At 38.8% G+C, this 7,271-nt stretch overlaps 1 protein-coding gene across 2 annotated transcripts in view; it reads left to right on the top strand.

Annotated features, from left to right (window-relative positions):
• Nucleotides 1-577: 577 nt before the first annotated feature.
• Nucleotides 578-7,271, top strand: part of specc1la (sperm antigen with calponin homology and coiled-coil domains 1-like a) — a 35,697-nt gene continuing 29,003 nt past the window's right edge. Inside the window, exon 1 of one of the 2 annotated variants that reach the window (XM_077223599.1) lies at nucleotides 578-874. The gene's annotated coding sequence lies outside the window, so the exon portion shown is untranslated. The remainder of the gene's footprint in view (nucleotides 875-7,271) is intronic. The other variant, XM_077223597.1, reaches the window with a different exon arrangement.

Here is a 7,271-nt window from a genome sequence, read left to right as displayed (position 1 = left end):
CTACTTTATTTTCTACCTTATTTGTTATTAATTGAAATACGCAATTCCTATATCACATCAATTCGACTTGTAACCCAGAAAGACTTTGTCTGACTTGTCTGAATTAAACATCGTTTTGTGTGCTTTGGACAGCATACCAAGAAAACACCCATATCCATAAAGTGTAGTGCATGCTTTGTTTCAACGATGTCAACGTTTATTATGACTAATGCTGCTGTATCTTCTGTTGGACTTGTAATTCTTATCTGCAAAGACTCATAAAATACAAAGAATCGAGTGAATGATTTACCAAAATTATGAAGAAATAAGTCATTAGTAAAAATGATAGATTCAAGATAGAAGGGGATTGGAACAGCACAACGTAGCTACACATATTGTAGGCTACATAACTCATATTTTAGGCTACTACTGCTGCAGATTTATAGATAGGCCTATATGAATTAGTATGACATGTTAATACAGATAGATTTAAAAGATTTTTCTTTCATTTTAACTCAGGACAATTTGTAAAACAAAAGTTGGTTGTTTTCAGCTAACACAATGAATATTTCATGCTGCACAGCTGTAATATTGAAACACATGTGGTAGGCGGGCGCAGTGTGTGTGTGTGTGTGTGTGTGTGTGTGTGTGTGTGCGTGCGTGTGAGAGAGAGACTGGTGATCTGATCTACTGTGTGTTTGTCTACTGTCTGTCAGTCGCGCTGTGTTTGCAGTGGGCAGCCAGCCGTCAATGTAGCATGAAACGGCTATCTGCCTCTCAGAAACGATGCCACAACTAAAACTCCGGAATACCCTTTGTTATCTACCCTCGAACACTACCAAGAAGATCATCTACCCTGACGGGCGCTTGTACAGACCAAAAGGAGGGAGCCAAGGTAATAAATTAAACATTTATTTCACCTCGCATCCTGTTCCAAGTAGCACATCCTGTTAGCATTAGCGGTTAGCCTGTAAACTCACAACCATGCCGTAAACACTGGACTGCAGTGATGAAATTGGATTTCAGATTGGTCATATTTTTGTGTTTTGCCAGATTGTGTGTTGTTCAGTCTGTTGTGAAGCATGTCACGTTTGTAGGGATGGTTAGTTCTCGAACTGTAACGTTACAGTCAAACCCTGTTGGGTCATGGCAATCAATATCTGGTATTTGTAAGATTTATCTGAAAAAAGCTAACGGTGTTTCTAGCTAACAGTTCACTGAAATGTTTGTACTATTAGTAGATTCCTTCTTAATTTAATTTAATCTAATAACAGTCATTCAATGTAATGAGTAAACATACAGGTAACGTTAGTGTTTCAAAACCTAGTAACTGAGGAACAACAATTGAAACAATACTTTATTATGAATGGTAGATGCCTTCAAATGTTTAGATTATATTTGGTATCCTATATTTGATCATTGACGGGGACAACAAGCTTATTATTTTATTAATGAAATGAATGCACTATATTTTCTATCAATAGTATTCTTTGAGATATATATATATATATATATATATATATATATATATATATATATAAATGGATGACTATTCCCTAAATGCTTTTGTATTTCATTTTAACTTCCAAAAGACCTTAGTCAGGGTAACAGTTGGCGCCATATTTAATTTTTGACAGGAATGAAAACAAGCCTGTGAGGAATAGAATACAGCATTCAATAGACTCTAGCCTACTGTTGTTTAAAGGGTCACTCCACCAATTTGCATTAAGATTTCCATTGTTAGAAATCCAGTCATACTATTGAATGGTCGTGCAACACTCTTTAATTTTCCCCTGAGACGAGAGAAATCCTCTATTTACCTTTTTCACTTCGTCCTACAATGACGCAAAAATCGTCATTTTACGTCATTGTAGGAGGAAGTGTAAAAGGGGGGGATTTCTGTGAAAACTACAAGCACTAGTTCCCACTCTTTCAAACCCGCCCACAGGGGGTTGGACCTAATGCGCTAACAGACCTATCAGATCAGTGCCAGTGCGTTTGATTTCATCGGGATGAACTTTTTGAAAATATGTACGAAGGTACTGAATAAACAGGCGGATGCATTATGGAGGATCTGGATTTTGACGAAGTTATGGTAGAAACGGATGTCCGTGTCTACCTTCATGAGCCACAGTATAGCGACGAGCAGCTGAGGGCTATGGAGGAACCGGAGGCGGCTGAAGCTGCTGTCACCACAGCCGATGCAGACGATCTGCTTGCCGCGGACGAGGAGCCCGCCATGGCTCGAGCTGGGGCAGATTGGTGGTGCCTGTGCTCTCACTGTGCGCAAATGGACACAGAACAAGAGTCTGTCTGCTGCCGAGAATTCCAGCGGTGCTACGGAATCGGAGGATGACACGGACGTGTGTGTTGTTGCTCACCCGAGTTTCGCACCCCATATGGATAGCGGCGTCCTGGAGACCTACTTTAGAATACCTAAGGTCAACTGGCAACGTCAGCCAAAGCCTACAGGGTCAAATGGTCGTCTTTCTGTAAAGTAAGTTTATTTTGATTTTGTTAACACGCTAACGTGGCAGGTTCATTGCACAAATATCTTGCAGTTAAGCTAGCTACTGTAGTGGGAGTGGTCTGCGGAGCTGAGCATTGCAATGCACTATGGGGATTGTGGTCTACAATCCACAAGCACTAAAAAGTAATTTTCTGCCTTTTATTGGCCAAGAAGGTCCCAAATTAGAAATTTATGATACTATTCTACTACATATATGACCCACTTTCAATACATATTCATGTCTCCACCGGTGGAATGACCCTTTAACAACATACTGATTGTTCAGCTGACGAAACGTATTTCCGCAAAAAACGTCAGTATTCAAAAACTCCATGAAACAATTTTGAAAGTTGATAGTTGTGAAACTTGCGTGATCTAGGACCTTTATACAATGCATGCCATTGTAAAGACCACCAGAGGGTTTGACATAGGCTAGTTGGTATAAAGACCGTCTATGTCCATTTTTGCTGGGATAAATTGATGCTGATTGAATACATTTTGTCAGCTATTTTTATATTTAGTCTTATTTTTGTAATTTGTCTAATGTGCTTCATATTTTTTACCACATTAGTCAACCTTGTCCTGTTTTTGTTCAGTCAAGTTTTAGGCCCTGTTTACACCTGACTGGTATTAAAGGGATAGTTCACCCAAAAATGAAAATTCTATCAGTATTTACTCGCCCTCATGTTGTTCCAACCCCGTGAGACCTTTGTTCATCTTGACACTTTTTCCCCGAAAGGTTATTAAAGACATCATTAAAAAAGTCCAAGTGACTACAGTGGCTCAATCCTAAATTTATCAAACGACGAGAATACTTTTTGTGCGCACAAAAAACAAAAATAACGACTTTATTTAAATAAAGTTCGGGGCTGGCAAGTGTCAATCCCTTAGAAGCCTATGGAGAAGTGATCCAGCTCTCAGATTTAATACAAAATATCTTAATTCGTGTTCCGAGGATGAACAAAGGTCTACGGGGTTGGGACAACATGAGGGTGAGTAAATACTGGTCAACAGAATTTTCATTTTTGGGCGAACTATCCCTTTAAGGTGCGTTTTGTTTGATCGGGTCACAAGTAGACAAGGGAGACATTCCCGTTTACAGCTAGTGTTTTAATCTTTCTCTATTGTACACTTTGAACCACTTATATCCTGATTTCTTTGAGAGGAGGTTCTATGGGTGGGTAAATCTATGTGGGTTTTCTTTCAGATCTTTTGACCTAATTGACAAAAATAAGCTTGCGCAATTTACATATGAACACGACTAGAGATGATGGAAAAACATACAGAGAGCAGTAGCTTTTTTGTGTGCTCCGATAACCAGAATACCACGCCAAATGTGGTGAGTGCATGTTAGAAATCAGGAATAGTGAGAGAACATTTTGCTTAGTACATTTTTTTTGTCTTGGGTCTCCAGCCGATATTGTTTAAATCCCGTCTGGCTAGCACTCTTCCCATAATGCTTACACGTTAGGTCAGTAGGTGGAGAGTAGGTGTTCTTTTGTGGCTGTTCGAATGCATTTGACTACATGAGAAAAAGGTTGTCAACAAATTTTTCATCATAGATTTCGTTAAGAAAATTAACACTGCCTCACAGTGCTTTTGATACAGAGCAAGACAATTTCATTCACTTTCCTTCCTTTCCGTTTGTGGAAAAATGTCGTCTTCTCAAACTTTATCACAACTGCAATTGTGTCAAGGGAAAGAGACTTATGCAATAAGAATTACAGCCTGTTTGGGCCGCTCTCGATCCTTGGCTTCAGCAGGACAGTCATCCCAAGTGAAAAAGTTGGAGTTCTTGGAGGCCATCCTCTTAAGATCTAATAAACCACCAAAAAGGCCTCCAAACAAAACACATTCCTGGAGCTGAAGCAGTGGGATGGTTTCTGTTGCAATGTGTGTATGTTCACATATAGGAAAACTGAAGGCCTGCTGAGATTTTTCAAAGTGTGTGTGGGAAAAAGATGTCCCTCATGTTTCCTCTATCAGTATGTTCGTTCTGAGTTTCATAATAACCCTTTCTGTTTTTGTCAAGTTCAATGGTGGTTTATGTTTGTGTATAAAATATTTCTCTTAAATATCTGTGAATGTGATTTCAAAATGATTGGTGTTTAGGGAAGATGTGTGTTGGATGCTTCCACAACTAAAGGAAGGGCTCACTAATTGTATTGCGTTTGAAGATTACCAACAGATGTGTTGTTGGCGGTTTTGATGGAGCAAGATGTTGTTCAGACATTTCACAGCGTTTAAAGTTCTTGTGCAATTGGTAGCGTTTCAGATAAAAGATGAAGTGGAATATAGGGGTTTCAGGAGCTGAACTGTTTTTTTAACCTTCTCCAAAGGTTTTTGGGCAGTAACTTTAATTTTTCTGGAAGGAAGTAGAGCCCGACCAATTTATCGGTCTGCCGATTTGATCGGCCGATATGAGCATGTCGCAGATATATCTATCGGCGTATATGAAGCAGATATGCCACCGATATGAAATTTCATACATTTTTTGTAACTACGTAGTTTGTCCAGCAGAGCGCACTCCATTGTTTGACTGGTACTGTACTATAATATACACACACATAAATAATATTGCTACTGTATATAATATACACAAAAATAATATCGGCCGATATATCAATACAGGCTTTTTTTACTCCCTATTTTCGGTATCCGCATCAGCCCCCAAAAATCCATATCGAGTAATGATGCTAAAATGGATGCAAATACAAGTAAATTTGAACTTCTTGCCAGAAAGTGTTACTTTGTGGGTTGTGGATGTGCTCTTCCTATAACAATGCTTTGAAACACGGGAAACTAAAGCACAAAGAATTCACAACATTCTATAGTGTTTTCATTATAATGTAAATGACAGATTGGAGCTGCACATCTTGCACTAAACTGTATTTTCATCTAATTTATCAAATGATTCCAGACATCCACATATTTTCCAAGACATGATGAGAAATGATTTTAATTAAAACAAAGGCCAACTGACGAGAAAAAAAACCAAGCCTGGATTATTAATAGTATCATTGATGTTTTTGAAAAGGACAACTAAAAGGAATTTAACTGTCTCAAAAAACCCAATCATATTAGTCAATAATGTCGGGCATTGCCGTTGAGCTGACGCTGAAGAGTGAATGAACACCGGTAAATTGAAACACTTTGCTAGTGTTGGTTAATAAACTCCACCAAACACATCCTATATGAGATTAATCGGATATATAGCCTACAACATAGAAGTAATAGCCTATTACAACTTATATCTGTACAAAAGGATGTGAATGCGCACGTGTTTACAAGTTTCACTTGTCTGAATGTGTAACTCCTGTTGTGGATGCACTCTTCCTGTAACAACAATGCTGAAATACAGGCAACTAAGCACAAATAATTATTTATAACATTATAATGTTATGTGTATATATGGCAGATTGGTGGTACATATCTTTCACCTGTATTTTCATTATCAAAGTGATTTCAGGCATCACTGCACACTTTGAAATCCATAGTTTCACTTCATTTCGCCGTTCTGGTGCGTTTCCCAAAGCCAACTATGGTCGAAAGTTCCGTCGTTACCAATAGAGTTCAATGAAAATTGCGATCATAGTTGGCCAACGATGCTTTTGGGAAACGCACCCCTGGACGGCATGCTGTCCTAATGCTAACCAATCAGACCTCAGGTACCGCCCAAAATGCCCCAATAACCATTTAGAGAAAAAAAATTAAATATATTTTTTAAAGTTACGACTACTATCGTGATCATCGTTTTCATGATCAATCGTTGATGTCACATCCTAGGACTCGTCCACAACCCTACTACAAAACGTAACAAAATCGCAGCCAATCAGAACAGTGAAGGAGACTCTTGTTGTACTTTACTGTCATCTGTAGCAGGGTTTTAGACCCCATATGCAAAAGATTCCAGAGACAAACAATTTTTCTGTCCATGATAAAAGTGAAACTGCTGCAAAATTACAGTCAATCAGAACAATAAAGAAAGGTTCTCCCTGAAAACTAAAACTAAGAACCAATAGTTGGTCATTTCTGTTGTATTTTCCGGACAGTTGTGGAACTTTTTTCATATAATGTCCAATGAACCTCTCCTCATCTGTGTTTGATGTTTAATTCATGAGGAGCAGGATTTTGATCCAGTACGTTTTTGGGGTGGGCTGGGCTTCTTCACGTACCGAAAGTGACTGTGCTGTGTTTTGGTTTGAAATACTAGCATCACTGACTCACAGAATAAAAATATTGTATATTATTTTCAATTTTGATAACAGTAAACACCACAGCGTATTCCCACTCTCTGATTCCACTAGGCTATCCAAACACAAATGGCCTGACTGCACCGGGCAGCTCTCCAATACCCTCATCACGCTCTGATGAAGAGGACTAAACAAATAGTGCCATCCCAGAGCTCCTGTAACTAACTCCACTGAGACACACATTTCCAAAGAGAAAGAACAAAGAGTCCAAACAAAGATTGACACAGGAGTCAATTTTCAGCACATTGACACCATTTTTTGGACATTTTGGCTGTGATTGCCTGGTTACTGAAAGGCCGAAACAAAAGCATTTGCTCCGATTCACAATAATAATTATCCAAGTTTGGAATCAAGAACCAGTTATTATTCAGAAGAGCGAGGAGCCTAAGTTCATGTCACGTGTGTCTTTTTAATAGGCCGGGTCCACAGTGTTATGATGACCTCACTGTAGTAATAAATCATATGTGAGCATTACACATGCAGCGCACACCTAATAATGTGACCTCATCCTGCACAGTCCTGACAGCAAA

This window comes from Siphateles boraxobius, unplaced genomic scaffold (genome assembly GCF_051911475.1).
Source record: "Siphateles boraxobius isolate OS27281-9 unplaced genomic scaffold, OSU_SipBor_1 9, whole genome shotgun sequence".
NCBI classification, from domain to species: domain Eukaryota; kingdom Metazoa; phylum Chordata; class Actinopteri; order Cypriniformes; family Leuciscidae; genus Siphateles; species Siphateles boraxobius.
The sequence above is the reverse complement of the archived record's forward strand: the minus strand, read 5'-3'. Positions and strand labels throughout refer to the sequence as shown.